A 12,966-nucleotide genomic window follows, 5' to 3' on the forward strand; every position below is an offset into this window, starting at 1 on the left:
TCCACTCCACGTACACACTGAAAGACTCTCAGTCATGGTCATACTCCCTCAATCACGCAATAATTCCCTTAGACACAGCCATCTTGGAAGGTCAGTCCAATAATTTAATTATAATCCGACCACAGAATGTAATTTGTAAGCATTAATTTGGGCTTCCAATGGCGGGACTGTTACCCAGCATTCCCAGCGATCTACGAATATGCCCTATTCATTCCACAGGAGCACAGCGCGCAGGTGCAGTGCTAGCCAGTATTTCGAGCATGCGCATTGTCTGGATGATCACAGCCGTGTGAGTTCTCTGGAGGACGCATTTGCAGCTGGTAAGAGATGATGGGGCACAGGAGAACCGGCGGGCGGCCGGAGAGGCTTCAAAAACACCTGGTGTAGGCCTCAAGCCCCGAATAAGTAGCTCCAGTTCCAGCATTTGCGGCTCCGGGGTATTCCCTGAGTTGCCCAGGTTAACGGCTGCCACCTCTCTGAAGGAAGCCAGGAAGGTTTAGGCGCCGCCATCTTGAGCAGAGAGAGATGCGCATGCGTCTCCATCTTATTGCCGGCACTGAGAGTGGGCGGGGCTTCACTGTCCCAGTGAGCAGGAGGGAAAATCATTGACTCTTTGATTTGTTTCTCACTCAGCAAACAGGGGCTGGAATACTGAACCCAGCCAGAGTCGAGGGAGGGAGAAAACTGTCAGCGGAGCAAAGAAATCGTGCAGATGATGCCATTGGTTTGGATGCCCAGGGAGGAGGGAGAGCTGTGAGACGGGGATTTGCAGCATTGGGGAACAAAAGAGGAAAAATGTTGCATTGAAGCTGGAATTGTCTGCTCTGAATTTCTATCCTGCACTTAGAGTGATGACCTTTATAACCTCCTTTATAACAGGGTATTAGAAGAGAAGGATTAGCAGACGGGAAAACTTAAACCAAGCATCACATCAAGATCTGAAAGAATCATTCGATTCATCAGCACCTGAATATCATCGGACTTTGAATGTGGAACAAGAAATGTTTGTTCTGTCTGTGGGAAAAGATTTCAAACATCAGTGTGACTGGAAAAACTGCAAGGCACCCACACCCGAGTGAGAGTGTTCCAGTGCACTGACTGTGACAGCATTCACCAGTCACACAGCCTGAAAAGACATTACACCATTCACAGAGAAGAGAAAACATACACGTGTTCTGTGTGTAGATGAGGCTTCAACTGATCATCCAACTTGGAGAGACACAAGGACATCTGCACCATGGAGAAACCTTGAAAATGTGGGGACTGTGGGAAGGGATTCAATTAACCATCTGAACTCGACTCATCAACGCAATCACACTGGGGAAAAGCTGTTAACCTGCCCTGTGTGTGGGAAGGGATTCCCACCTGCTGTCACACCAGCGAGTTCACACAGAGGAGAGACCATTCACCTGTTCCATGTGTGGGAAGGGATTCATTCACTCATCTAACCTCAATGAACATCAGCAGCTTCACACTGGGGAGAGACAGTTCACCTGCAATGAGTGTGGGAAGGGATTCACTTGTTAACCAACCTCAATTCACACCAACTTCTTCACACTGATAAGAATCTTTTAAATGTTCTGACTGTGAGAAGAGCTTGAAAAGCAAAAATCACATGATGCAGCACCAGCGAGTTCACACTGAGGAGAGACCGTTCACCTGCTCTGAGTGTGGGAGGGGATTCGTTCAGTCAATCAACCTGCTGAGGTTCACAAGTGACTGCAGGGTTTGGATTCTGCTGTTATTGCTGCTGTTAATCACATCCAGGACTGAACCATTTTCATTCTGATAGTTGGGGTTTGTTTTTGCTGATGTTGATTATCCCAGTAACTGGGCTGAAGTTTAATATTTGGATATATCTTCAAGAAATATTAATTTCTTCAAGATAAGTGGAGACTAATTGATGAGGCAGGATCTAACTGAAATGTGCAGCGGGTTTGAGGGGCTGAATGGCCTGCTCCAGTTCTATATGTACTTTCTCCCCAGACTTCCCCCACTCTCTAACTCTGCTCACCTGCTTGTTTCCAGTTGCAGTGCCTTCTCCCCAGTTCTCCCATGACTTTCCATTCATCAGTTGTGTTTCAGTCCAAGTCTATTCAGAACATAGAAACAGGAATCGGCCTTTTAGCCTCTCGAGTCTGTTCTGCTTTTCAATGAGATCATGGCCGATCTATGACTTTACTTCATTATACCCAAATATTATTTTAATACTGGCTTCCCCAGTCTGTTACAATGGGATTTAAAAATGCCTTTCATTTACACTGTACCTTTAAAGTAGGAGAGTTTCTGAAGGTGCATCTCAGAACATAAACGGAAAAATCAGACAAAAATTGACACTGAGCCAAAGAAGGATAATTAGAAGGACTGACTAAAAGCTTGGTCAAAAACGTAGGTTTTTAGTAGGGTCTTAAAGGAGGAGAGATGTGGACTGGCAGAAAGGTGTGAGGACGAAATTCCAGAGCTTCGGGCCGGTGACTGAAGGCACAGGCAATGGGACAGAAAGACAGTGAGGGGTGTGTAAGAGGCCAGAGTTGGAGGAATGCAGAGTTCTCTGACGGCTGGAGGAGATTACAGATATAGGGAGGGGTGAGGCCTTGAAGAGATTTGCAATGAGAATTTTAAAATGGAGGCATTAGAGGACCTGGAGCCATTGTAGATCAGTGAGCTCAGTAGTGATGGATGAGTGGAAATTTGTGATGCTTGGAGTAAACAGCAGCAGAATGTGAATGAGCTGCAGTTTATGCAGGGTGGGGGTGGGGGGTCAATCAGAAGAGCATTCGAATAGACAAGCAGGCTGACAACACAGAAACACTGGAGGGGTCAAGAGAGGTGGTGGTGATGTAGAGATATGTGACATCAGCACACATGTGGAACCTGATGTCATGTCTTTGGATGATGTCACTGAGGGGCAGCAGATAGATGGGGGATAGAGGCGGCCATCGATAGATTCTTGGGAAACTCCAAAGGTAATGGGGTGAGAAGAGAAACCATTGCTGGAGATTCTTTGGCTATGAATGGCGCCAAGCGAGGTCAGTCCCACTCAGCTGAACAGTGGAGGAGAGGCGTTGGAGGATGGTGTGGTCGACTGGGAGGTGAAGATGTTTGAGGAGCGATGGTGCCCCACATGCACAGAGAATGTCCTTTGTGACATGGATTCGAGCTGTTTCAGTGCTGTGTGATGGAAACCTGATTGGAAAGGTTCAAACATGGAATTCTGGGAAAGGTGGACACGGATTGGGGGCATAGAGACATTCAGTGTCTTTGGAAAGGAATGAGAGGGTGAAGATGAGGTGGTAGTTTACAAGGACAGAGAGGTTGAGGGTGGAGGTTTTGAGGAGGTGGGTGATAATGACAGTTTTAAAAGGGAGCTGGAAGTAACTGAGGAAAGGAAACTGTTTACAATGTCAGTTAGCACGAGGGCCAGGAAGGGAAGTTGTTTGATTAGTTTAGTGGTTACATTACAGGGACAACCATTAAAAGCACGGTTCACTGGCCCATATAGATTGATCAAAGGATTGGATAAGGTAGGTTACTTTATTGACACCCCTGATCACCGGGAGAACTGGTTGTGTCACATTAATATGCTCGAACAACATTACCACAGGGAGGAGGATAAGCCAATACAGGTATTTCAGTTAAACGGGACTGTTGACAAGGAAATGAATTGTGAGGATGAGGCAAAGGCAGGCCTAGGAAATTCTCCGAAGTTCCAAAGAAGGGTCACTGACCCGAAACGTTAACTCTGCTTCTCTTTTCACAGATGCTGCCAGACCTGCTGAGTGGTTCCAGCATTTCCTATTTTTATTTCAGATTTCCAGCATCCGCAGTGTTTTGCTTTTATTTTAGTGTTTAATTCACTGCCACTTCTCTTCCAGGAATGCCTACCTTGAAGAAGTTGTGCTCTTCTCTCCGACGGGATTTTCGTTTGTCTCTTTTACCTTGTTCACCTTCATTGCTTTCTATTTCCCTCCTGGTGTTTGATAAGGTGTCTACCAAAACTCGTTTTCACAGCCACATCTCCTTCCTCAGTGACTGTCTCTGGCTCCAACTTATTCCACGTGGATTCCAACTGCAGTTTCACCCATCATGCTTTGAATCCACCCAGGATCACAGGTATCTCCGAGAAATACAACGTTCCTCGCACTGCTACTCTCGCCACATCCTGAGATCCACACTCAGTGCTATGCGCCGCCACATGCACACACTGGACCTCTCTCTCCAGCAGCACCACCTCACCTTATCTCAAAGCTGTTCTACTCCGCAGTTTCATTTCATCTTTCGTCTCATCCGAGTTCTGAAGAAGGGTCACTGACCCAAAACGTCTGCTTCTTTTTTCACAGATGCTGCCAGACCTGCTGAGTGCTTCCAGCATTTCTTGTTTTTATTTCAGATTTCCAGTATCCGCAGTATTTTGCTTTTATTATATGGTGTAAAGAAGGCAGACTCCTACCCAAATTCTCATTTAAAGGACTGCATGGACAGAGTGGGCAACACCATATGTCGTAAAGAGACAGATGTGTTGGAGGGATACTGTCAAATTCCTTTGACACCCCAGGGTAAGACAAGATCAGCTTCTGTTACCCAGGACAGGGTTTTCCAGTGTCACGTGATGCCACATAGGTTAAGGGGTACTCGAGAAACTTCTCAGAGAATAGTGAACACAGTAGAGGTCAGTGCTCCGAGCTCTGCAGTGCACCTGGCTGAAGTGATGGACAATAGGGACACTTGGAAGGAAAGCACGAAACAGCTGGAAGACTATGCTTGGAAATTTGAAATGGGTTAATTGGGACAATCTTTGAAAAAATTTAAACTGAAAATGTTCTGGTGGAACTTGTTGCTGTAGTCCCAATATTCTTGAAAAGTGTATATCTGTAAATGTGGACGAAAATGTGTTATCATTTGTTTTTGCAATTTCATTTTTTACATTGTAATGAAACGCATTATCGGAATGGTATTTCATTCCACCAGGGGTGGAGATGCTATGATCCTACTTATTTTTTTTTGGGTCGTGGGGGGTGGATGTGTGCAGTGTGTCTTTAAGAACAAAGAACAAAGAAAATTACAGCACAGGAACAGGCCCTTCAGCCCTCCAAGCCTGCGCCGATCCAGATCCTCTATCTAAACATGTCACCTATTTTCTAAGGGTCTGTATCTCTGTACTTCCTGCCCGTTCATGTATCTGTCTAGATACATCTTAAAAGACGCTATCGTGCCCGCATCTACCACCTCCGCTGGCAACGTGTTCCAGGCACCCACCACCCTCTGCGTAAAGAACTTTCCACGCATATCCCCCCTAAACGTTTCCCTTTTCACTTTGAACTCGTGTCCCCTCGTAATTGAATCCCCCACTCTGGGAAAAAGCTTCTTGCTATTCACCCTGTCTATACCTCTCATGATTTTGTACACCTCAATCAGGTCCCCCCTCAACCTCCGTCTTTCTAATGAAAATAATCCTAATCTACTCAACCTCTCTTCATAGCTAGCGCCCTCCATACCAGGCAATATCCTGGTGAACCTCCTCTGCACCCTCTCCAAAGCATCCACATCTTTTTGGTAATGTGGCGACCAGAACTGCACGCAGTATTCCAAATGTGGCCGAACCAAAGTCCTATACAACTGTAACTTTAACTGTAACCTGCCAACTCTTGTACTCAATACCCCGTCCGATGAAGGAAAGCATGCCGTATGGCTTCTTGACCACTCTATTGACCTGCGTTGCCACCTTCAGGGAACAATGGACCTGAACACCCAAATCTCTCTGTACATCAATTTTCCCCAGGACTTTTCCATTTACTGTATAGTTCACTCTTGAATTGGATCTTCCAAAATGCATCACCTCGCATTTGCCCTGATTGAACTCCATCTGCCATTTCTCTGCCCAACTCTCCAATCTATCTATATTCTGCTGTATTCTCTGACAGTCCCCTTCACTATCTGCTACTCCAACAATCTTAGTGTCGTCTGCAAACTTGCTAATCAGACCACCTATACTTTCCTCCAAATCATTTATGTATATCACAAACAACAGTGGTCCCAGCACAGATCCCTGTGTAACAATACTGGTCACACGTCTCCATTTTGAGAAACTCCCTTCCACTGCTACTCTCTGTCTCCTGTTGCCCAGCCAGTTCTTTATCCATCTAGCGAGTACACCTTGGACCCCATGCGCCTTCACTTTCTCCATCAGCCTACCATGGGGAACCTTATCAAACGCCTTACTGAAGTCCATGTATATGACATCTACAGCCCTTCCCTCATCAATCAACTTTGTCACTTCCTCAAAGAATTCTATTAAGTTGGTAAGACATGACCTTCCCTGCACAAAACCATGTTGCCTATCACTGATAAGTCCATTTTCTTCCAAATGGGCATAGATCCTATCCCTCAGTATCTTCTCCAGCAGCTTCCCTACCACTGACGTCAGGCGAACGGTCTCTAATTACCTGGATTATCCCTGCTACCCTTCTTAAACAAGGGGACAACATTAGCAATTCTCCAGTCCTCCGGGACCTCACCCGTGTTTAAGGATGCTGCAAAGATATCTGTTAAGACCCCAGCTATTTCCTCTCTCGCTTCCCTCAGTAACCTGGGATAGATCCCATCCGGACCTGGGTACTTGTCCACCTTAATGCCTTTTAGAATACCCAACACTTCCTCCCTCCTTATGCCGACTTGACCTAGAGTAATCAAACATCTGTTCCTAACTTCAACATCCGTCATGTCTCTCTCCTCGGTGAATACCGATGCAAAGTACTCGTTTAGAATCTCACCCATTTTCTCTGACTCCACGCATAACTTTCCTCCTTTGTCCTTGAGTGGGCCAATCCTTTCTCTAGTTACCCTCTTGCTCCTTATATATGAATAGAAGGCTTTGGGATTTTCCTTAACCCTGTTTGCTAAAGATATTTCATGACCCCTTTTAGCCCTCTTAATTCCTCGTTTCAGATTGGTCCTACATTCCCGATATTCTTTCAAAGCTTCGTCTTTCGTCAGCCGCCTAGACCTTATGTATGCTTCCTTTTTCCTCTTAGCTAGTCTCACAATTTCACCTGTCATCCATGGTATCCTAATCTTGCCATTTCTGTCCCTCATTTTCACAGGAACATTTCTCTCCTTAAGGCAGCAAATGATCAGTACTGCTTTAAGAACAAGCAAGCCTCAGGAGTTAGAGAAGGTGCATTCTGGTTGCTGTTGGATACAGCCATACAGAGAGGGAGAACAAGCCAGCCTCAGACGTTACCAAGGAAAGTGCATCTTGTTTGCCCCAGATACAGCCATTATGCAATGCTGTAATTTATTACAAAGGGAATGGAATATAAAAAATGTTTTGCTACAGTTGTACAGGGCATTGGTGAGTCCAAATCTGGAATATTCTGTACAGTGTTGGTCTTCTTACTGAAAGGATATAGTTGCATTGGAAGCAGTTCAGAGAAGGTTCATTCGACTGATTCCTGGGAGAAAGGGTTATCTTTTGAGGAAAAGGTGAACAGTTTGGTTCTGTATTCATTGGAGTTTAGAAGGATGAGAGTTGATCTCATTGAAATATATAAGATCCTGAGGGGACTTGACAGGGTGGATGGTGAAAGGACGTTTCCCCTTCTGGGGAAGGCGAAAAATGGGCAACAGTTTAAAATTAAAGGCTCTCCCATTTAAGACAGAGTGACGTGAGAAATTTATTTCTCTCAGAGAGTCGTGAGTCTGTGGAACTCTCTTCCCCGAACTCGGTGGTGGTAGGGTCATTGAATGTTTTTAAGGCAGAGGTAGACAGAGTCTTGACAAACAAGGGAGTCAAAGGATATCGGGGGTCGGCAGGAAAGCGGAGCTGAATCCACAAACAGATCAGTCATGATCTTGTAGAATGGCGGAGCAGGCTTGAAGGTCTGAATAGCCAACTCCTGCTCTTCGATCATGTGTTCATATGTTCGTACATAGGTCAGACTGAGAGCACGGTCGAGAATTAAAATGAGAAGAAACAGGAAGCACAGGGCCATGCTTGCGGACTGAAGGGAGGTGTTCCACAAAGCGGTCACACTGTCTGTATTTAGCCTCCTCAGTGTAGAGGAGACCACAATTATCTACCACTGTGCAGTGTGAGGGCACCTGGTGATAAAACTGTCTCCACTCAAGAAAGTTCTCAAAGAGAACATGCCCTCTTCTAATTTTTTCTGTGGTATTTTAAGATGAAACTAGACCATATAACATTTTGATGTCTTAAAAATATACAATTACCCCATCACAGAATATAACCCCAGTTTCTCACATGGTAGACAGGGGCACGCAACATGCTACCAACAGGAACTAATAGGTTCACCGCTTGTGCATTACCTACAGTGGTATCAGACCAGAAATCAGACACTGTTATCAGACCTGGACTCATCCAATTGCCCCAGGAGGAGGATTTTTATTCCAGTGTTTGATCTGGGTGAGTGGCACAGCAGCACGAAGGGCCAAATGGCCTCCTCCAGCTCCTATTTCTTATGTTCATTAAACCTCAGTCTGGTTCCTCTCGAGCTGCCGAGTGAATGAATTAAATCTTTCTTGACAAATCACCAAGAAACCAGACTACAATTCATGCCCGAAACATCACTTATTGGTTACAAATCACATTTGAGTTAAATCTGAGTAGACACATTATGGACATGCATCAAGTGTACCATCTACAAGATGCACTGCAGCAACACACCAAGGCTCCTTAGACAGCACCTTCCAAACCCACAACCCCTACCATCTAGAAGGACAAAGGCAGCAAATGCAAGGGAACACCACTACCTGCAAGTTCCCCTCCAAGTCACACACCATCTTGAATTGGAACTATATCGCCATTCCTTCACTGTCGCTGGGTCAAAATCCTGAAACTTCCTTCCTAACAGCACTGTGGATGTACCTACCTCACATGAACTGCAGCGGTTCAAGAAGGCAGCTCACCTCCACCTTCTCAAAGGCAGTTAGGGATGGGCAATAAATGCTGGCCTAGCCAGCGACGCCCACACTCCATGCATGAATTTAAAAAAGCACATATAAATGTAATCAGAGTTATCCAGCAGTTGAGCAATAATAAGGAGAGTATTTCACAAAAACAAGTTAGAAATGCAAGGGTGAGTGGCCAAAGATCAAAAAGTCTGAAAATTAGTGGCTGAAGACAAAAAGTCAGAATTTTTTTCTGACAAGGAATTATGTAATTTTAGCACTTTTAATGAAGGAAACTAGTTGTGTCATGGTAATTTTGTACAATTTTGCATATGTAATGAATAAAATTGCACTGTACTCAGAATACAATTTCATGAGACTTACCTGACAGCTGATAATTGGGTTTTACAGAGCTTCATGTTCTCAATGTCCTGCTTCTGCCTATTTATAGATTTTTCATGTAAAAAGTGTTCTGTGAAGATGTGTCAACTTCACTGGAAAGCAACATTCAGAAGCATACTAGACTGCACATTCTGCACCTTGGTAAGTGATGTGCAAAAATCAGTAGGTATATAAATTAATAAAAACTAAACATTTAACAGATGTTGACAATCCAGAAACTTGACGATAAGTGGCGTCCTTTTTCTTACTTTGTGCTGAGATAATCAACTGAACGAAGCAGAAAGCAAAACCAGGTGCATGACAGCTTTTCCAGATAATCTTAAGCGATGTCAAACCACACGTTAAAAAAAGATGGCCAGAGTTCTACTCCTTATCTTCCAGCACTGTGGTGTAAAAGACAGCTTCACACAGACTCCAGGTTTACAGTGTGACTGGGTCAGTAGACAGTGAAAGTGGAGATGAACAATGAATGGAATTCAGCCACACACCTGAGCAAACCGATAAGTGGAAATTCCAGATCACTTCAGTTGCTGCAATGCACAGGACATATGAAGTTTATACAACTCATACTCACTGCAGGATATTCACATGCAGCAACCAGTTTGTACAGTGTTTTCAGAAATTACTTTGTATGTACACAGCAGTGTGTGTCTAAACATACAAATTAGGAGCAGGAGTCGGCCACTCAGCCCTTCAAGCCTGCTCTGTCATTCAATAAGCTCATGTCTGAACTGATTACTCCACATTTCCACCTACCCCCGATAACCTTCCACCTCCTTGCTTATCAAGAATCTATCTACCTCTGTCTTCAAAATATTCAAATGTAAATGGAACCAAGTTTCAAATGCCTATTGACAGACCAATGTTTTTGCTGCAGACCAGCGACTTGCCAGCTACTGATCCTGCACCATTAATTTTAAGCCATGTCAAAAGAGCTGTGTCAGTTCTCAGGTGGTCTCTGCGAAGATATCCCATGAAGGCAAAAACAAACATTGGGAATTGGTCTGTGTATACACACACCTCCTTTTTGGAAATTTACAGAACACTAACACACAGAAGTTGTGGAGGAGTATGCAGATCCACCCACTTACTATCCTGCTTCAAGTTCCTTTCCACCGAGTCTAAACAATAAACACAACTTAAAAACAGGTAAAAAGACCACCGAGCAGTTTTGTATTTGGTCAACTTTAAAAAAAGAACATCAGAACTGACTGCTTGATTTTTTGTCACGGTCGGAAAGGGAGAACCTATTGGTGGATTTCCAAAATCCCAATGTTGGAAATCTGCTGTTTCATGGACATTTCTCAGCCCTGAGTTACTTGTGAACTCGCTGGTGTGTCAGCAGGTTGGATGAAATAGTGAATCTCTTCTCACACTCTGGCCTCTCACCAGTGTGAACTCGCTGGTGTGTCACAAGATGGGATGGAGTAGTGAATCCCTTCCTGCACTCTGAGCAGGTGAATGGCCTCTCCCCAGTGTGAACTCGCTGGTGTGTCAGCCGGTTGGATGAAGTAGTGAATCCCTTCCTACACTCTGAGCAGGTGAACGGCCTCTCCCCAGTGTGAACTCGCTGGTGTGTCAGCCGGTTGGATGACTGAGTGAATCCCTTCCCACACTCAGAGCAGGAGAATGCCCTCTCTCGAGTGAGAGCTCGTTGGTGTGTCAGAAGATAGGATGAAGTAGTGAATCCCCTACTGTGTTCTGAACAGGTGAACGGCCTCTCCCCATTGTGAACTCGCTGGTGTCTGAGCAGGTGGGATGAAGGAATGAATCCTTTCCCACACACAGAGCAGATGAACGGTCTCTCTGCAGTGTGACTGCCCTGGTGTACAGTGAGTTCAGATGATTGCTTGAACCCAGCCCTGTGATAAGAACACCTAAACGGTCTCTCCTCAGTGTGAACACGTTGATGGGACATCAGTTCAGTGGAACATTTGTAGCAATTCCCACAATCTGGACATTTCAAAGGTCTCTCCCCAGTATGAACTCGCTGGTGTTTCAGCAGGTTGGATGACTGAGTGAATCCCTTCCCACACTCAGAGCAGGTGAACAGCCTCTCCAGAGTGTGACTGCATGGATGGGTTTCCAGCTCAAATGGATGATTCAATCCTTTCCACAGTTCCCATATTTACATGGTTTCTTCCCAGTGTGACTGCACTTGTGTTTCAACAGGCCCGATGATCGGCTGAAACCTCTTCCACACACAGAACACGTGTACAGTTTCTCCCCACTGTGATCAGTGCTTTTTCCTTCCATGTTCAAAATCCAGTGATATTTGGGTTACGATAAATTGGGCAAGTCCTTTCAGAACCCGATCAAATGTTTGCTTTGCATTTCACAACTGCAAATCCTCCTCTTCGAAAACCCCGTGAAATTGCTTGAAAACGGAAAAAATGTCTGAGAGAAGCCACAAAAACACAAAGGTTGTGAAATGGAACTGAATGAATCTGGTAATTCATGGGACTGGCAATAGGAAAAAGTGACCATGAAAGCTGCTGGATTGATGTACAGCCCCAATTGGTTCACTAATGTCCTTCAGGGAAGGGAATCTGCCAACTAGTCTGGACCTACACAAGACTCTGCCCTCTATAGGAGGAAGGAGGGAGAGGAGAGAAAATTGAGGGAGGGAGGAGAAGAGGGTGATTTTATGTATGTACAATTGGACCAGAACTTTTACCATAACCTCCCAAACCCTCAACTTCCATCATCTAGAAGGACCAGGGTAGCAGGTGTATGTGAACACCATCACCTCAAAGTTCCCCTCCAAGTCACACACCATCCTGACTGTCTGACATCCAGTATTGGATGAACAGAAATTTCCTCCAATTAAAGATTGGGAAGTCTTCACTTCCTGCCACGAACTTCACTCCCTCGGCACCAACTTTATCCCTCTCCCTGGCAACTGTCTGAGGCTAAACCAGACCATTCATAACCTTGGCATCATATCTGATCCCAAGATGAGCTTCCAACTGCATATCAGCACCATCACTCAGACTGCCTAGTTCCACCTCAGTAACATCGCCAGACTTCACCACTGTGTCAGCTCATCTGCCACTGAAACTTACATTCATGTATTTGTTCCCTCTCAAATTGACTATTCTAACACATTCCTGGTCAGCATCCCAAATTCTACCCTCCATAAACTTTAGATCATCCAAAACTCTGCTGCCTGTGTCGTTACTCGAACCACGTCCTGTTCGCCCATCACAACTGTGCTCACTGGCCGACACAGGCTCCCAGTTAAATAGCACCTCAATTTTAAAATCCTCATCCTTGCTTTCAAATCTCTCCATACCCTCACGCCTCACTATCTCTATAATCTCCTCCAGCTCTAGCAGACAGAGTTTCGAAACACTCAGCAACACAACTCCAGTAAAACATCCTCAGAGGAAAAGGGGGTGCAGTGTGTGATACAACTCACAAGGACCTTGTCCGCCGCCATCACTCACACTGCTTGGCATTGCGCTTCCGCGAAAAGCAGTTCGGCACTGCGCATGCTTCGACTCCAATGCCGTGAACCGTGAACATTTTTTTTTTAACGCCGATAATGTTGGCTTGAAGCCCCGCCATTGAACTTCCCAATATAAGCGCTGGAAGGGAGTGGGAGAGCGGAGAGTCATTGAAAATGACGAATCAAAGGGCATCGGAGGGAGCGGG

The sequence above is a fragment of the Heterodontus francisci genome, unplaced genomic scaffold (genome assembly GCF_036365525.1).
Source record: "Heterodontus francisci isolate sHetFra1 unplaced genomic scaffold, sHetFra1.hap1 HAP1_SCAFFOLD_737, whole genome shotgun sequence".
Taxonomy (NCBI): Eukaryota; Metazoa; Chordata; class Chondrichthyes; order Heterodontiformes; family Heterodontidae; genus Heterodontus; species Heterodontus francisci.